This window comes from Staurois parvus, unplaced genomic scaffold (genome assembly GCF_062004578.1).
Source record: "Staurois parvus isolate SC_StPar_1 unplaced genomic scaffold, SC_StPar_1.0 ptg000303l, whole genome shotgun sequence".
NCBI classification, from domain to species: Eukaryota; Metazoa; Chordata; class Amphibia; order Anura; family Ranidae; genus Staurois; species Staurois parvus.
The window spans coordinates 4714688-4734714 of NW_028318099.1; the positions used below are offsets into that span (position 1 = coordinate 4714688).

Consider the following 20027-nt stretch of genomic DNA (forward strand, 5'->3'; position numbering starts at 1 on the left):
TGTTGAAGTTCAAACTGATCATCAGAATGGGGAAGAAAGGGGATGTAAATTACTTTGAACGTGACGTGGTTGTTGTTGCCAGACAGGCTGGTCTGAGTATTTCAAAAACTGCTGATCTACTGGGATTTTTACGCACAACCATCTCTAGGGTTTACAGAGAATGGTCCGAAAAAGAGAAAATATCCAGTGAGCGGCAGTTGTGTGAATGTAAATGCCTTGTTGATGTCAGAGGAGAATTATTATTATTATTATACAGGATTTATATAGCGCCAACAGTGTACTCAGCGCTTTACAGTATAACGGGAGACAATACAGCAACAATACAGTTCAATACAAGAGTGATAGGAGGGCCCTGCTCCTTGGAGCTTACAATCTAGGAGGGAGGGGCAGACTGATTCGAGATGATAGGCAACAGTAACTCTTGTCAATACCGTCCAAAATCTCTGAGGAATGTTTGACAATGAGTTCACTGTACTCCAATGGCCTACAGAGTCACCAGATCTCAATCCAATAGAGCACCTTTGGGATGTGGTGGATTTGCATCATGGATGAGCAGCTGCAAATCTGCAGCAACTGTGTGACGCTATCAGGTCAATGTGGACCAAAATCTCTGAGGAATGTTTCCAACACCTTGTTGAATCTATGTCATGAAGAATTAAGGCAGTTCTGAAGACAAAAGGGGGTCCAAACCAGTGCTAACAAGGTGTACCTAATAAAGTGGGCAGACAGTGTAATTTGCAGAATAGAGCTGAGACTGCTGATAACATTGTTTAAGATTTTGGTCCACAGAAAATTACAAAGAAAGTGCATTTCTGACACCAGGTATTATTACCAGGTATTTTCTGTACTTCCAGAAAATGTTCTTAGCCTTAAAAAGAAAACTAATATAGCCAACACGTCCAAGGACTTGTAAGCTGCACTATATTACATTTTGGTTCTCCGGTTTAGATATACAATACTCTCAAGCTTTCCACACTAAGGAACCCCAGGAAGTTTAGATCTGTAAAAGTGTGAAATGTAAGTGTACAGTAAAAATAACACCTCCACTGTGGCCTTGTTTAGATCTGCTGTTTTACCTTCTTGGTATTCTGTGTGATCTGCAGCAGCTGGGTAGTTGGTATTTCTCCATAGGCATCTATAGAAGTGTTGGTTTGGCCATTCTGGGTATGTATTGTGACAGGGTTGTGTAAAGGACAAAAGTGAATTTACAAATCTTTGATAGTTAAACCCGTTTAAATATATGACGCAGCAACTGATAATGTACTATCCATACACTTTACACTATCCATGTAAAAGACATATAAATAATTGTAGCACCCACCTGGTTTAGCTAGGGAGAGCTAGTTCCCAATGGCTAGTGAGGAGCTGGTTAGCAGCTTGGGAGTGATAGCCAGAGGGGTCAAATTGTGGTCAGGGCTGAGAGACTGCAGGCCTGCCCCTCTGGAATTTTCCCCTGCTCTGAGGCTTTTGGAGGAGGGCCTTGGAGGCAGAAGGGGGATCTGAGGAGTGGCTTTTTTCACTCCTGAGGGGTCCTAGCCAATCCCCAACAGAAGGTTTGGCAAGGGGCTGGACACCCTTAAAAGTGTTGGAGCCTACCCAGTAGCAGGAGTGGGGTGGTGGGAGAGGTATGGAGATTTGAAAGAAGATGTGAGGCTGGAGAAAGGAGGCTACCAGCAGGCCTAGTGAGCTGGGGCCTGCCTGTGAGCCTGGAGCAGGAAAGGAGGAAAACTCAGGACTCAATGGCTCTGTGAGCAAGGACCATCTGTATGACAGGGAAGGAGCAGCCCAGCTGATAGGCCTGGTAGCAGCAGCCACCTAACAAGCAATACAAGAAAGGATCTGAGTGAGTACACCTGCACCCCCTGGGCAGATAGGGGAAGGAGCCCTCTGGTGGGAAACCATATTTGCCTCTTACTAGTGATTGTTCACCTCATTTAAAGGAACAGGAGTCAGATCCCCTGTTCAGGAATAAAATCTCCAGATTGCTGGGTGAAGAGGAGTTCATCTAGGGTCTGGGGCGGTATAACTAGGAGATGCTGGCTAGCACTCCAACAGAGACAGTGTCACAGAAGAGGAGTTTGTGAATAGTTCAAGGAAGTTTGTCCTCGGTTATGGGTTCCCTTTGGTATCCTACACCCCCCTTACCCTATCCAATTTCTAATCCCCTCAATAAACATCAAAACAAAAGCTCAAGGACTTATGACTCTGAATGCAAGTTTGTGTGGAAAATGCTGAATGCCTGGCTGTGCAGAACTATAGGGAGACCCAATGCATCAGCAATCCCTAAGGGGGTAGTGCTACATAATCCTATCAACATGTGAATATATAGGGAAAAAAAGATTGTTTTTCTGTATCTTGTATGTATGTACTGGGGTGCAACCATTTGCTTAAAAGAGAAGCAGGCTCTAGTTACAACTTTGCAATGCTGCACAATGGTTGTGCTTTACTGCTTCTATTTACAACAGATGTCACTGGGGTTGATTTTACCAAGGGTAGAGAGGCCGTTTACTGATTTCAGAGAGGCTGATTGCATGGTCACATTGCAAAGTAAATGTTAGTGAATAAGGTGAAGTAGTGTTTCCTTTAAATACCCAAAACTGTGCTAGCAAAAATGGGATTTTTGACTTAGCTATAAAATCTTTTTCTTGAAGTACATCTCGAGATACAGGACAGTTAATTCTTAGACTGTTAGGATATGCTCCACCTCCAGGTGATTACACTGGCAAATAGAAAAGCTTGATCAGCCTGCATAACCACCACCCATTCTCAGCATTGCCCATGACTTGTGATGTACTCTGAAACTGGAATTAGGCTTACCGGTAACTCTGTTTCCAGTAATCTTCCAGGACAGCTCTTAAGAGATGGAGCTCCTCCCACCAGTCAGAAAACACGTTGCCCTTTCAGTCTTTTTAAGGTGGTCCCTCAGTCCCATGACCAGGTATCCACAAGAACTGAAGGACGGATCTGAAAAATGTACCAAACAACAACACCCAACAAATTAAACTCTAGGGTGGGAACATGCTGTCCTGGAAGACTACTGGAAACAGTTACCAGTAAACCTAACTCCAGTTTTCCCCCAGTCATCTTCCAGGCCAGCCCTTGAGAGGATAAACATGTACTCACCAGACTAGGGGGGACAACCACATGGAGGAACTCACCTCCAAAGAGCCTGGTCTTGGCTGGAAATTAGGTTCAGATAGTAAGGCCAGGCAAGGGTGGAGAACCTTGACCAGGTTGTTGCCTTGCAAAGATGCTTCAGGTTAGGTTTTCTGTCCACGTAGCCACCAAAGCCCTAGTAGAGTGTGCCTTTAGAACCTGTGGTGGAGGAAGCTGCACGGTAAATGACCCTAGTATTTGGCTTTCTGGCACTCAGTAACTTTACCACAAGTCTCTCTGAGAGCCCTTTTGATTTCAAAATGTCTTCTTGTGCCAGAAGCCAGGCTGTCTAATGGAAACATCCTCGTTTGAGATGGCGCAATGGCCCCTGATGCATCAGATCCTCTCTGACAGTAAGTGACCAAGGCTCGTCTGCTGAAAAGGAGAGAAGCTGTGAAAAACAAACTTTTGGGCCAAAATGGTGCAATCAAAACCAACATTGTCTGTTCCTGTAGGAATTTGTTCAGAACTCGGGGAATTAGATGAACTGGGGGTAGGCGTAGCCCTACTCGGAATTCCAGGGATTTTAAAGAGCTTCGACCTCCAGAGCTGGATCTTGCAAATTTAGGGAATAGAAAAGATCCACTTTTGCATTCCTGCCTGATGCAAATAGATCTATTTCTGGTATTCCCCAACACCCTGAAATCTCTGCAAACACTTCTGGGTATAGTTCCCACTGTGTCAATTCCTGGCAACTGAGGAAATCCACCACTTGATTATGGTCCCCTTTTAGGTGAACTGCAGACAGGGATAATAAATTATTTTTTGCCCATGAGCAGATCTGATTCGAAATCTTGATTAAGGATGGGCTTCTGGTGCCCCTTGTTTGTTTACATACGCTACTGTGGTTGAATTGTCGGATAGGATCAGGACATGATGCCCCCTCACCTGTTCTTGAAAATAGGATGTTTTTTCTACTGCCATATGCTCCCTCTAATTTCAAGATGCCTGAGCTTCTTCTGGGGTCTACTTCCCTTTGGCTGGCTGACCTTCTAGATGGGCTTCCCAACCCTATCTGCTTGTAACCGTGCATCCGAGAGATAAGGAACAACCAGACTGAACCCTGACTCAAATGTGTGTCGTTCATCCACCACCACAATGCCTTCTTCACTGCTGCTGGAAGAAGTAGTTTCCTTTCCAGGTCCCCCCGAAAATGCCCTATTCCCAAAGATGAAGATGCAGCTCAAAGGTCAAATATACAAAAAATGCAGCGCAATATTACAAAATAAATAAATATTAAATATGCATAAATCTTGCTCTGTGACAATAATAAATACCATATAAGTGCATATTCTGTGTTCAAAACATATTGCTTTAAATACAACACAATAATGCACACTTCCTAATAATACCATGCATTATCTGAATTCTATCCACTGTGCGTTTATCTAATAATAGTGTCCCAATATAAATCTTGGTGAACCGTCCCTTTAAGACTCAGTGCTCCAAGTGGTAATGTGCAATTTCTTCTCTATATATATTCATCCAGTGATATCGTGTGACCCCCAGTGTTAGATCCACCTCCGACACACTTATGCGCTCAACTTGTGGTTTGACCCGAACCGTCAGTTCAAACCACGCCTTTCCCTTTAACCCAGGCGGGTATACTGGTGTATCAATCTCCAACTCCTCCTGCACCTCCAAACTCCAAAATGCACCACTTGGACATTGACCTGAACTGCCAGGTCAAAAGCGTGCCTTTCCCTTTAACCCAGGTGGGTTTGCTGGTATATATATCCAACTCCTCCTGCTCCTCCAAACTCCAAAATGCACTACAGAAAATGGAAAAAATGCTCCAGATGGTGAAGTATATTGTAAACTTTCTTAAAACTCTTAAAATCTCCCACTCATTTTTATTTGTGTCCTTCTGGAACACTACAGGATCAATATCTCTTTGTATAGTAATTTTGTGAATGAAACTGCATTGGATCCCCTATCCAAGATGGCGGTATGTGCACTTCCGGTTACAGCTTGACAGCTCAAAGGTCAACAACATTGCGGAGATCCAGCAATTTGACCAGTTTCACGCAGGATTTCACATTTGTGCTTTGTTGCTGATGAAATAGCAGACATGGTAATGTATGTGGTCAGAATAGCATCAGTTGCATATCTCCCGATGCACACAGGACAATGTCTTTTGGCACACAGACTTATAAAGGTTGGTGCTTCCTGTGACTGTGCTTGCAGCCTTGTGCTGCCATCTGTTGGCGTGTTAAAAAACTGGTCTCGAATCTTTTTGATACCACCCATCGTATGTAAAACAATGGTAAATAAGATATATGGTTGGTGACAAACAAGTGGAAAAGAGAGTAGTCCTTAAACCCTATACTAGGGGTAATCCTTCCTAAAGGGAATAGTATGACATTAATAGTTTCTAATAATAGTTTGTAATATAAACCCCTTTCCCTGCTGGCCAGCACGATGGTGCCAAAATGTGATGTTTGAACACTCAGGTTAAAGTTTCTCCAAATACTGGTAAAGATGCATGCCTTGTGACCTACAGGCAATGCTGAGCTAGCTCTCCCACAATCCTCAGTTCTTCCCAGCATTTGCAGAAGTCCATGCAGTTCCTATCCAGGGGCAGACTGACCATTTGGAAACTCGGGCACTGCCCAAGGGCCTGGGGTCAGTAGGGGGCCCCATGAGATGCCCTTGGTACCTTTTTCATAGGCTTTTTTGAGTTTGGGCAAGGACACAGGGGCCCCATGATCCCCTATTGCCCAGGGGCCCCATGAGTTGTCAGTCCGCCCCTGTTCCTATCCTTTCCCTCTGGGCTGGGAAGACTCTGTAATAACAGTCTCCAATTACAGCTGTGTCTGTCAGAAACAATGAAACTGCAGTTGCTCCTCTCCCTCTCAGCTGCAGCGAAAGGCAGGGGTGGGAAACAAGGACAGACACAGTGCAAAATGACAGCCTGAATCCTGCTGAGGCTCATCTTCTGAAAGCGCTGCAATCCAGAACCAGACATGACAGGGCATAGGAGAATTAAGTGTTAAACCATTGGGATGTACAAAAGCAAACCGAGGAGCGGGCAATAGCAAACAACGGTTAACATGCCCAAGAGCAAATCCTTTCAGAAGAATAAAAAGAGGAATAAATTGACAGGGTCCCAAGGCCGATGTCCAATGAGGCTTGTACATCCACCTGGTAAAGTTTGGTAAACGTGTGCAGAAGACCAGGTGGCAGCTTTACAGACTTGAGAAATCAAAGCCTGAAGTTGGAAAGCCCATGCAGCACCAACTAGTGAACCTTCACTGGGAAAGGGGAACCTTCCTTCTCAGGTCATATGCCTGAGTAATGATCTGCTAAATCCACCTAGGCAATTTTGGATTGAGAGGAGCTGGTCCCTTTCAGGATCCTAAGGTAATATAAGCAGAGTGTCAGATTGACAAAGCAAAGCCATGGCTGTGAGATAAACACACACAGCCCTCATTACATCCAGGCAGTGGAGAGCAACGTCCTCAGGATGCTTAGAAGTCAGACAAAAGGAAGGCAACACTATGTCCTGATTTAAATGACCGTCAGTCTCTTGAGGGGGTCCATTGCTGAAGGGCAAATTAAGTTGCCCCGCGTTCCAAGACATTGTTCTGCTTCCAAGCTTCCTCTGATGACCAAGTCCCCTAGACTGATCCAGGACTCCTCTCCAGCCTGACAGGCTGGCATCCATCATCAGTACCTGCCACTCGATGGAGTATGCACTTAGCCCAGACCAGCAAGACTTGACAAACCTGAATGTATACAATGGTGGGTTGCATTGGCACACTTCCCAAGAATAAGGGACGCAGACATTTTGTCCACAAATAAGATAAAGCAGGATTAACTGCTAGGACCTCCCAATTTTTGCAAAAGTTGTCTTCTATTGGATATTGTTGAGCAACTTCTTGGGGGGGAGCAAACACTTTTTCCAGATGGGCCCAGCCCATGTACAAATCCTCCTCAGAGTGAGGATGCATCGGAAAGCATTTGGCAGGTTTGGGTGATTTCCATGACCCCAACTTTGTCACATTAGGTGCAAAGGTTTCAGCAGTGAGAGCTTCAGATTTTGACAGACCTCCCTCACTAGCAAACTCACTATGGACCTTTCCAGTTTAGAAATATCAGAGGGGTCTTCTTCCTCCTCAGCCTCTAGCCATAGAACATGAGAGGGGTACTCACCAGGTAGATCCTGTGGTGGTGGAGACCCAGACCGATTTTTGTCACTCTGCCATAAATCCTTGTGGCTGTCTGCCAATTGTTCCAATACTGTAGTGAAAACAGCAGAAAATTCATCTTTGGGCACAAAGGTCTCTGAGGAAGGAGCCAAGAGTGAGTGAGAAATTGAGTGAGAGCAAGGGCCTGTTTGGTACCCCAGAAATGCGTTAGTGGAAGCCTGACCACTCCCTGCAGCTCCCAGGCACAGCAGGGTAAACAACATCAACAGAGTCCACATTCCTCACAGCCCAATGGGCAAGGACCAGCACTGGGGGTCCCAGATAGCAGAAACTTACTCTGAATGCAGCAGATCCAAAACAGCTCAATCTTTACTTTTCCAGGGTCCTGAGGGACTGGGTTCTGTCACAGCTGACCACAGCATCGGACCTGTAGAGCACCCTGCCAGCTAACTCATGTGATGCAACAGCCTGTCATGAACAGCCCATCACAGGATCCGGTGCAAGTAGCAGCTTACTAGCCATCACTGTTCCTCAAATCTAGATTCAGGTACAGTCCCTCTAGGTATAATAAAACCCATATTATTATTATTATTATACAGTATTTATAAAGCGCCAATAGTTCGCTCAGCGCTGTACATTACAATGGGAGACAGAACATGCAACAGTACAATAACAATACAATGCGATACACGAGGGGCTCGAGGGCCCTGCTCCTTGGAGCTTACAATCTAGGAGGGAGGGGATAGTGGTACAGGAGGAAATAGCTGTGGGGGATGGAGTGGTAGGAAGAATGGAGGCGGTCGGGAATTAGCAGGGGGTGGGGTAGGCTTCCCTGAAGAGGTGGGTTTTCAGGGTGCGCCTAAAGGAGAGGAGAGTAGGTAATAGTCTGATGGATTGGGGTAGGGAGTTCCAGAGTATGGGTGACGCCCTGGAGAAGTCCTGGAGGCGGGCATATGTACCGATCCACCTAACCACAGCTGTTCTTGAACACCTAGGCTCAGCAGCTAAATGCAGTGATTCACTTTCAGGTAGTACATCAAAGTAGAGCAATAGGTCCATCAATGCTAGGAGTGGGTGGGGTTGTGCAGAGCTGGGTCAGGCTTTGCAATTTGCCAGTGTTCAATCACATGGCAGTAGAATATATCTCAATGCAGACCATTGGAAATAACTTTCCTGTCCCCTGTGATGTACGATTAAAACAAACCTTTTTTTACACTTCCAGCATATGTGAATAATTAAGTAACATGAACATGGGTTCACATTATGCACTAAAATCATTTTGCAAAATGAAAATACACGTTGCAAAAACATTAATTTTTCTAGATGAACAGCTTCCAATCCTTTAATATACCAACCCCTTTGGGTGGAACAGCTTATAGTAAACAATGCACTGAGTGGTAGATATCATCGCAACAGTTAACTGGCCATACATAACATACCAGACATACAGTACTGTGCAAAAGGTATAGGTAGGTGCGATGGCATGCTGTAAAGTAGGCAGCACAGTGGCTAAATGGTTAGCACTTCCGCCTGGCAGTACTAGGGTCATTGGTTTGAATCCCAGCCACGGCACCACCTGCCTGGAGTTTGCCTGTTCTCCCTGTGCCTGCGTGGGTTTCCTCCGGGTACTCCGGTTTCCTCCCACACTCCAAAGACATGCCGATAGGTTAATTGGATCCTGTCTAATTTGGCCCTAGTATGTGTATCTATGAATGTGAGTTAGGGACCTTCGATTGTAAACCCCTTGAAGGTTAGGGACTGATGTGAATGTACAATATACAGTCAGGTCCATAAATATTGGGACATCGACACAATTCTAACATTTTTGGCTCTATACACCACCACAATGGATTTGAAATGAAACAAACAAGATGTGCTTTAACTGCAGACTGTCAGCTTTAATTTGAGGGTATTTACATCCAAATCAGGTGAACGGTGTAGGAATTACAACAGTTTGCATATGTGCCTCCCACTTGTTAAGGGACCAAAAGTAATGGGACAATTGGCTTCTCAGCTGTTCCATGACCAGGTGTGTGTTATTCCCTCATTATCCCAATTACAATGAGCAGATAAAAGGTCCAGAGTTCATTTCAAGTGTGCTGTTTGCATTTGCAATCTGTTGCTGTCAACTCTCAAGATGAGATCCAAAGAGCCGTCACTATCAGTGAAGCAAGCCATCATTAGGCTGAAAAAACAAAAAAACCCATCAGAGAGATAGCAAAAACATTAGGCATGGCCAAAACAAGTGTTTGGAACATTCTTAAAAAGAAGGAACGCACCGGTGAGCTCAGCAACACCAAAAGACCCGGAAGACCACGGAAAACAACTGTGATGGATGACCGAAGAATTCTTTCCCCGGTGAAGAAAACATCCTTCACAACAGCTGGCCAGATCAAGAACACTCTCCAGGAGGTAGGTGTATGTGTGTCAAAGTCAACAATCAAGAGAAGACTTCACCAGAGTGAATACAGAGGGTTCACCACAAGATGTAAACCATTGGTGAGCCTCAAAAACAGGAAGACCAGATTAGAGTTTGCCAAACGACATCTATAAAAGCCTTCACAGTTCTGGAACAACATCCTATGGACAGATGAGACCAAGATCAACTTGTACCAGAGTGATGGGAAGAGAAGAGTATGGAGAAGGAAAGGAACTGCTCATGATCCTAAGCATACCACCTCATCAGTGAAGTATGGTGGTGGTAGTGTCATGGCGTGGGCATGTATGGCTGCCAATGGAACTGGTTCTCTTGTATTTATTGATGATGTGACTGCTGACAAAAGCAGCAGGATGAATTCTGAAGTGTTTCGAGCAATATTAGCTGCTCATATTCAGCCAAATGCTTCAGAACTCATTGGACGCCGCTTCACAGGGCAGATGGACAATGACCCAAAGCATACTGCAAAAGCAACCAAAGAGTTTTTTAAGGGAAAGAAGTGGAATGTTATGCAATGGCCAAGTCAATCACCTGACCTGAATCCGATTGAGCATGCATTTCACTTGCTGAAGACAAAACTGAAGGGAAAATGCCCCAAGAACAAGCAGGAACTGAAGACAGTTGCAGTAGAAGCCTGGCAGAGCATCACCAGGGATGAAACCCAGCGTCTGGTGATGTCTATGCGTTCCAGACTTCAGGCTGTAATTGACTGCAAAGGATTTGCAACCAAGTATTAAAAACTGAAAGTTTGATTTCTGATTATTATTCTGTCCCATTACTTTTGGTCCCTTAACAAGTGGGAGGCACATATGCAAACTATTGTAATTCCTACACCGTTCACCTGCTTTGGATGTAAATACCCTCAAATTAAAGCTGACAGTCTGCAGTTAAAGCACATCTTGTTTGTTTCATTTCAAATCAATTGTGGTGGTGTATAGAGCCAAAAATGTTAGAATTGTGTCAATGTCCCAATATTTATGGACCTGACTGTATATGTGTAAAGTGCTGCGTAAATTGACAGCGCTATATAAGTATCTGAAATAAATAAATAATAAGGAAGAATGCTTTCAAAAAATATATATTTTAAATTGTTTATTTTTATCAATTTACAAAATGCAAAGTGAGCAAAGAAAAATCTAAATCAAATTCATATTTTGTGTGACTACCCTTTGGCTTCAAACCAACATCAATTCTTCTAGGTACACACAGTGCTTATGCACAGTTTTTTAAGGAGCTCTGCAGGTAGGTTGTTCTGTGGGTGTAGGCTGCCTCAAATCCTTCTGTTACTTTATGCAATCCCAGACAGACTAGGTAATGTTGAGACCAGGACTGTGTGGGGACCAAACCATCACTCCCAGGACTCTTCTTTACACTGAAGATAGTTCCTAATGACATTGGCTGCATGTTTGGGGTTGTTGTCCTGCTGCAGAATAAATTTGGGGCCAATCATACGTCTCCCTAGTGGTATGGCATGATGGATCTGTATATGCCTGTATTTCTCGGCATTGCAGATACCATTGATCGGGGTAACATTGAGGACTGTAGATACAGTGTTCGCCATGGGAAACAGCAGATGAAAGACACATCATGTTTACTTCCCTTCGACATCAGAGGATGTCCAGCAGTGCCATCACTACAGACCCAGGTAAACCCATCTACGACGTAGAAGTGGTCTTCATGAAAGAATTGCAGCCAAATAGCCATTGTGGAAACAAGGCTAAGTGACTCAACTATGCACAAAAACACAGGAACTGAGGTGCAGAAAAATGGCAGTAGGTGCTCTGGAATGATGAATAAAAAATATGAGGATGTGATATGATGTCCACCCGGAACGACAAAAGAGAAGTGGTTAAAAAGCGCACCAAAAATGCAGTGCATTTTTGTACGTGTTTTACATTGATTTCAATGGGGAGGTGTGTTTTTTCAACATGCACCAAAAATGCAGCATGCAGGACTTTTAAAAATGCACTGCACCATTAGCGCACTGGTGTGAAGAGTTCCATAGGATTTAAAAAGAAACAATTTTTAAGCATTTTTTACCAATTTGTAAACATGAAAAGCGCATAATAAAAAAAATCATTGTTACACACAAGCTACAGCATTACATGGTTCAAGTGGCTTCAACAGCTTGTTGCACACAGTACCAAATTACATTCACCCTAAACCTGTTACATGGAGTATAGGGAACGCTATGAAAACATTGGGGGAATTCAATAAAGCTGCTGCACCACTTTTCTGGTGTTAATTGTTCTTGTTATAGTGTTGCACATAATTCAACAAAACATCTGGGACAGTTTTGGTTCTCACAGCAACTCATGCAACAAATTCAGCAAGTTCTAATTTGTTCCACTTCTACACTGTGTTGCAACGCCTGCACCAAATTTAAAATACAATATCAACAGTTCATATCTTATGTGTACCAAATTAAGACCAACTTTCGATTGGTGTACAGAGACAGATTTTGTGAAAGTGTCTCGCGTGTGTTTGAAAAATGGAGCAGCATGCGCCAAATGCAAGTACAAGCTCTAGCTGCACCACTTTTAGTACGCTGCAAGACACTTTCGTAAAATATGTCTGCACCAGTCTTTATTAATTCAAGAGATAAAAATACCAATAAAGCAGCTAACCTTGAACTGTGTGGTACATCCAGCTTCTAGATCCAGACACTATGCTATCTGTGTTCAGTACTGCTGGAGGTGAAACTACATTTAAAGGGACTTTTACAAAGAAAAATATCTGGTTAAAGGGTACAATGCTATTTCATGATTTACAGTATCACAACAGGAAACCACTGCTCCAATTCATGGGGAGATTTACTAAATCTGGTGCAGCTGTGCATGGTAGCCAATCATCTTCTAACCTCAGCTTCTTCAATTAAGCTTTGGCAATAAAACCTGTTCATACCCGTTCGTATTTTATTTTTAATAAATTGCAAGCATTTCAAAACGATCTTTCATGTTGTCATTATGGGGTATTGTTTGTAGAATGTTGAGGAAAAAGATGAATTTATTCCATTCTGGAATAAGGTTGTAACATAACAAAATGTGGCAAAAGTTAAGCGCTGTGAATACTTTCTGGATGCACTGTATGTGTGCGTGTGTATATATATATATATATATAATTTTTTTTTTTTTTAAATTTCTTTACTACATACACTTCACAATTCTGTTGATAGTATGTTTCATATATATTATACATACACATACATACACACTATATTGCGAAAAGTATTGGGACGCCTGCCTTTACACCAGTGTTTCTCAATTCCAGTACTCATGGACCCCCAACAGGTCATGTTTTCAGGATTTCCATTATTTTGCACAGGTGATTTGATCAGTTTCACTGCCTTAGTAGTTACCACAGCTGTTTCATCTAAGGGAAATCCTGAAAACATGACCTGTTGGGGGTCCATGAGGACTGGAGTTGAGAAACACTGCTTTACACGCACATGAACTTTAATGGCATCCCAGTCTTAGGCTGGCCATACACTATACACATTTCTGTCCAATTTCCTTTAGATTTACCTTCAACTATGTAGTGCAAGAGCCTGACTAATTGGATACAATTGAAAGTGCTGTTAGATTTGACCTCCTATTATATGGTTTGTGGTAAATCTATACCAAAAATCTCAAGAAAATTGTATAATGTATGGCCAGCCTTAGTCCATAGGGTTCAGTATTGAGTTGGACCACCCTTTGCAGCTATAACAGCTTCAATTCTTCTGGGAAGGCTGTCCACAAGGTTTAGGAGTGTCTATGGGAAAGTTTGACCATTCCTCCAGAAGCACATTCGGGAGTTCAGGCACTGAAGGCCTGGCTCACAGTCTCTGCTCTACTTCATCCCAAAGGTGTTCTATCGAGTTGAGGTCAGGACTCTGTGCAGGCCAGACAAGTTCCTCCACCCCAAACTCACTCATCCATGACTTTATGAACCTTGCTTTGTGCACTGGTGTGCAGTCATATTGGAACAGGAAGGTAACATCCCCAAACTGTTCCCACAAAGTTGGGAGCATGAAATTGTCCAAAATCTCTTGGTATGCTGACGCCTTAAGAGTTCCCTTTACTGGAACTAAAGGGCCAAGAACAACCCCTGAAAAGAACCCCACACCATAATACCCCCTCCACCAAAGTTTACACTTCACACAATGCAGTCAGGCAAGTACTGTTCTCCTGGAAACTGCCAAACCGAGACACGTCCATCAGATTACTAGATGGAGAAGTGTGATTCATCACTTCAGAGAACACGTTTCCACTGTTGAGTAAAGTGGCAGCAAGCTTTACACCACTGCATCCAACACTTTGCATTGCACTTGGTGATGTAAATTGGAATGCTTCGCTGCCACTTCAAAAACTGTGAGACACGGTATAAAGTGATAAGTATGTATGTGAATCCCCAAAAAGTATGTTAACGTGATTGGGTGAGTGAATTGTACTACAATGCACCTCCCTCCTCAATATGCAAATATGTGGTCACAACTCTAAAAATAAGAAAATACCTACAGTGTGTGCCGTGCTGCAATGACTTGTGTCCTCAATTTGAGGGATTCTACACACCTCCGTGGTGCATCGTACTGCAGTGCACCTCCCGCTATAATAAGGATACCTATGCAACATTTTTTAGCAGATATAATCATGATTTTTAGATCTTTAGATTGTAAGCTCCACGAGCAGGGCCCTCCTATTCCTTCTGTACTGAAATGTATTGTAATTGTACTGTCTCCCTTATATTGTAAAGCGCTGTGCAAACTGTTGGCGCTATATAAATCCTGTATAATAATAATAATAATTGTGGTGAAAATCATTAAATATAAAGTGAAAACCCCTATATACCAACATATAAATATTAAGGGAAATACAAAACACCTTCCCCAAATACAACATACTATATTAATTGCGCTGAAAAATGTCCTTCAAAAAGAGTCAATGTGTATTGATGCAATAAATGTGTTCATTTTATAGAGTCCCGGTACTATAAAGCACCTTACACAGTTTAAATACAATAGTGACTTGGTGATAAACTGGCGATCTTGACAAGTAGGTGTGATACGAGCTATCACTCGTGCTCCCCTCCAGAACCTCACTCATCGCAATGAGTTGATCACCTAAAGCTTAGGTAGGTCAAGAGCGCTTTTGGGTGCTTTCCCAAGCCCCTGAAATGGACCAGCCTCCTGTCCTTGTCCCCAAATCTCTCTCCTTTTTCCTTCATGCTGTGAGCTTCAGTACTATAAAGCTTCCTTCAGCCTTCCTCTCTAGCTAAGCCAAGACTTACAATCAAGGCTAGAAATGTACATATTTAAAGTAACATATAGTTTTTGAGAACATGGAGGGGAGGAGAATTTCCAATAAGAGAGTGACTGTTCTGAGCTTCAACAAAATGGCGGCCTCCAAAAAGAAGAAACAGGAGAAAAGCTGGAGGCAATTTACAGCACACTAATTTTGGTAGCATAATTATTAATGTGGAACGTATGTTCTTTTGTCAAAGAACAATGTTTGTCATCAAATTTTTATGGATAAAATTTCATTTTAAGCACTCAGCTTCCACTCACAGTCATCAGCTGGTTCACAACCTGCATGACACAGGCTTTGTTTACATGTGTAATTGGTCAGAGTGATCACATGGTACAGGGCCAATTTCAATGGCCCTGTACCCTGATCTGTGATCAAAAAGCATGATGCTGTGTGCCCCAGAGGATGTGCATGAGATATAGGAATGGGTAGACGTACGGGTATGTCCACCCCCATCAAGGAAACTACCATGCGGCTGTTTATATGCATATGAAAAACTGTAACCATTGATCTGAAACACGATTTTCTCTTCAAAAGGTATAGTAATAAAACATTTACATGAAGGCAAAAGGATTTTACAGGCAAGTCAAAATCCAATTTTCTTAATTGTGCATTGCAAGACACAGGGAGGAGTTAAAGACATAGGGACGCTCCCAAAGCAATGCAACTGGGGAGTGGGCCAGACTGAATACACAGAAGGCAGCATTTGACAATCCAGAGAATGTGCCCTTCTTGTCCCATTAGAATGTTCAGTTGTACCTGTCTGGAGTGCAATTGGACATTGTGCACTGCTGTAGGGAGGCTACCATCAAGTCAGGGACCCTAATGCAACCACGGATGGAGGGTCAGCTCCCAGACTGTAGAGCTTAAAACATGGGAGCAGAGTCTGAAGTTTCCCCCCTATGAAGAAAGACTCTAGACTGGGTCATATCCAGGAGAAGACCCCAATACTTCAAGCAATGCGTCAGCTCCAGCGCTGACATCTGGAAGCTTAGGATCTACCCTAACCTTTGCAGAGTATGCAAAGTCTGTCAGACATTGGTGGGCAGGGCCAGTGTCGACTGCTATCCTGGTAGTTGGTTGTCCAAGTAGCCCCTTGAGTAGAGCAGAAGTTGTTTAGTGAACACTTGAGACACAGTGGCCAGCCCAAAGGGAACAGGTAAGATTTGGTAAGGTTGTGTGCCCACAACATAACACAGGAAGCATTGGTGCACTGGAAATACAGGGACATATACAGGGGTTGAAGTGGAGCAAAGGCATAGATCAGAGAAAACAGATTCCAAGGAGTCACTAGTGCATCCAACAAGATGACTACAGGACACTAGTGATGGATACAGATTTGTCCAGTATGTTGTTACATTTAGATGCAAAGAGAGCAACATCCAGCACCTCCCACCACAGACAAATTTCGGAATACCTCCAGTTGAAGGGGCCATTCCTCTAGATTCAGTTTTTAATGGCTGGGAAATTAGCCTGCCAATTTTCCATTTCAGGAATGTGGACAGTGGAGATTAATCCTGCCCAGGAAAAATCAATTCTGCTTACCCCTTGATGGTTGATGCATGTCACCGCAGTGGCATTATCTGACTGCACTTTTATAGGGAGACCCTGAAGGAAGATAGACTAACCTGTGAGGACCAGCTAAACTGACCAAAGTTCCAGGATGTTGATCAACAACTTCCACTGCTCTGACAACCACGTTTCCTGAACCAAAAGGTTATCCAGAAACCAACCTAGTCTGATGGGCTGGCATCCATTGATAAAACCTACCCCCTTCATTTGAGAGATGGATTTCCCTGCATCTGAGGGAATATCCACTGTCCCATAGCCACTCTAGTCTTGGGAGTCGGATGCATTGGCTGATCCTTGGACTCATGACACTTGTCTCATACCACCAAGATATGCAGCTGTGTAAATCTGGAGTAAAACTGTTCATGGAGGACTGCCTCAAAGGTGGTTACCATCTTCCCCTGCACTCTCATGCATGTCCAGATCCAACTGTGAACAGGTTGCAGTAAAACCCTTGAGACTGTCCTCACCTGGGACAAGCACAATGACCCCTTTAGACAGTAGCCTTTCCAGGGCTGCAAGGAAAATTGCTCTTTTTGTGGATACAAAAGCACTTTTGTACACAAAAAATTCAGCTTGTATTCTTTGGATGTCTCCTGTGCCCAAGTGACTCTCTGATTGAGTGGTGGGGCACCCTTTCACTGAGAGGAAGATTCATCTTCAGAACTGGAGGACTTGGGGTTCCAATTCTTCCTTTTAGGAAACTGGTATGTGGACTTTTGTTTGGAGTCTGAGGCTGGTTGCTTACGAAAGAAACTCTTCTTGGACTCTGAAGACATTAGTGGCTTCTGATGTAACTTTTGCTTCGGGGCAAGACAATGCTTTTCCCTACAGCCACCTTCTGGATGTAAGTATCCAAAAATGGTCCAAATCAGTTTGCCCTCAGGGGAAGCCACTCACTGTGCTTTTTGCAGAGAAGTCACAGCAAGAAACACTTAAGTTATAGGATTCTTTTCATGCCCATTAGTGGAAGTTACCTTATGGAGTCCTCCAAGGCATCTACTGAAAAGCTCAGGGCTGTTGGAAAATATTTCAGTAGTTGTCAGTGACAAGGTCTTCTGGAACAAATTCCCTGGAGGAGTGCATCTGATTCACCAAGACCTAAAAGAATTGGAACACTCCTACAGCAAATATCACAGAGCCACTCCGATCAGAAAGAATTACACATTAAAAAAGACCTCCAACCTCTTATCAGTGGCATCTTTAAACATGAGGACTGTCAGTCTTATTTAAATAAGAACCAAATGGGTGAACAGCCATCAACCCCCCATTTCTTGTAGAATCTCTCTCTGTGGGGTACTGGTGAGTAAACCATTTCTGTAGTAAAAATAACCTTCTCAGGGTGAGTCCAATCAGCATACATTACATCCTGCAAGTGATACATGAATGCTCTGAAACGTCTTGGGAATTTTTGGTGGCCTCCGGGACCCCAAACCAGTGACTTTAAGGTTTAAAAAAAAAAAAAAAATAATTCAGGTAGCAGTAACTTATGGTTAGTGCGAACCACATCTGCCAGGAAGACCACTATGGTCTTCTGTGTCTGAGACAACCCTGGACCCTGAGATAGCTCCTCTAGAGGATTTCTGATTCTCAGCAGCTACCACTTTTTCTACCTCCTTCCCCAAAGGGCCTTCCTCCTACACCCCACTTTCCCACAAATGGGGAGGAGGGGCAAACAATGCCCCATCTTAGGCTAGTAATAACCACTAGTAACTGATCTCCTAGTCCAGAAATTGCTGGGGAGAATTATTCCCTTACCACAAAAGGAAGGAATGTGCCCCTGAAACAGTGGAAGTAGCAGACAAGAGCAGAGATTCAGAACTAATCTGTCCCACAGGGGAGCCAATGCAGGGCAAACTTTACAGGGGAACTTCCTCACCTGATAAAGAATCTGGTAAAACTCTTGGTTCTTTTCCCCACCGCTCTGCCTGCATGAAGCCATCGTTTGCTGAGAAATTATGATGAAACCCAGTGGGAAGTGGCCACTCAGCTGAGAGGAGTGTCAGCCGCTCCTAAAAATACCTGTACTTGTTGTGCCTATAGACAAATGTCAGCTCAGGACGTGGAAGGCAGAATGGCTGTGATATTAGGTGGATGCTAATGAGCTGTGTGGGCAAGGAAAATCGCACACAAGTGAACAGGACTCAAAATTGTTATTTCAAGGGTTCCTCCATATTAAACCGGTTGCGAAAACCTGCTGTATACCTTCTTCACCATGCCACACTATTCTATAAATTAATGTCTGTATAGTTCCATAATCACATAGATCAAGCCAAATCTATTGTTTCATCGCCATCTGCTGTCTATACAAGGTAATGCAGTTTTTGAGTAGGTATTCAAACATGGCTTGGAAATTTAGGCAGATTTTAGCGATAAACTGGTTTAAAAAAAAAAAATAAACATGCTCAAAAGTAGAACTCCTCTGTTCTGTCAACCCAAGTTTGGTCTTGCTTGATAGCAAAACATTTTTTGTTCATGGTGAAGTGATATGACCATTTATTTTGCCAATCTAAAACCACATACCACTAGTAGAACACCAAGAGCACCTGTTTCACTTACATATACCTGAATGATCTAGGACAGTGATGCAAACCTTTTGGAGCCTGAGTGTCCAAACTGTGACCCAAAACACACTTATTTATCGCAAAGTGCCAACACTGCAATTAACCCTGAATACTGAGGTTTTAGTTTAGAAAACTCACACGTTAACATCTTTTGTTTCAAAAAGAAAAAACACAATAAGAGCTTTCAATGATACAAGCAGCTTTTTATTGAAAAGTAAAAGTTTGCATTTGGTGTGCTTTTGCACAAATTTGCTGACCACAGGCACAGAGGGGCAATGTTCCACTGACCCCCGGCCCAGAGGGGCAATGTTATACTGACCACCTGTGCAGAGGGGCAATGTTCCTAATGCTGCAGATTTAAATGCCAGGGGACAGCACAACATTAAAAGAATGTCAGTCTCAGTTGAATATGTATACAAACTCACATCCAGTGCAGCAAATCAGCATTCTTGTTTGTAGCCGCTAGCTATTGTAGCCGATCCACTGCTGGCTGACCGCGCTGGATAAAGGCACACTGAAAGCTCCAACGAGTAGCTAGACGCGGCTCATGACATCATCAGTCGGTGCTGCCACTGCACAGAACCCAATGCTCAGCTGCAGGGCAGTAGTGAGGCAACGAGGGCTCTGTGCTCATTGCAGCACACGTACCATAGGTTCGCCACCATGGATCTAAGAAGATTCTACTTGGAGTCAATTCTACTTGGGACATCAGAGTCAGCTCGAAAATCTTGCAATATAACCTATTCCAGCAAGGTTAACAAAATGAAGAGAACTAGTAAAAGAACAAATTGACTTACCTGTAAATGTCATACCTTTAAAGTAATCACAGGCACGGGACTATAGACTGGTACCTTCAGCTGATTGG

General features: G+C 43.4%; 1 protein-coding gene across 1 annotated transcript in view; it reads right to left on the reverse strand.

Moving 5' to 3' along the window:
* Positions 1 to 18542, reverse strand: part of SLC16A9 (solute carrier family 16 member 9) — a 110046-nt gene extending 91504 nt beyond the window's left edge. The window contains exon 1 of the mRNA XM_089683162.1: positions 18478 to 18542. The gene's annotated coding sequence lies outside the window, so the exon portion shown is untranslated. The remainder of the gene's footprint in view (positions 1 to 18477) is intronic.
* Positions 18543 to 20027: the final 1485 nt, after the last annotated feature.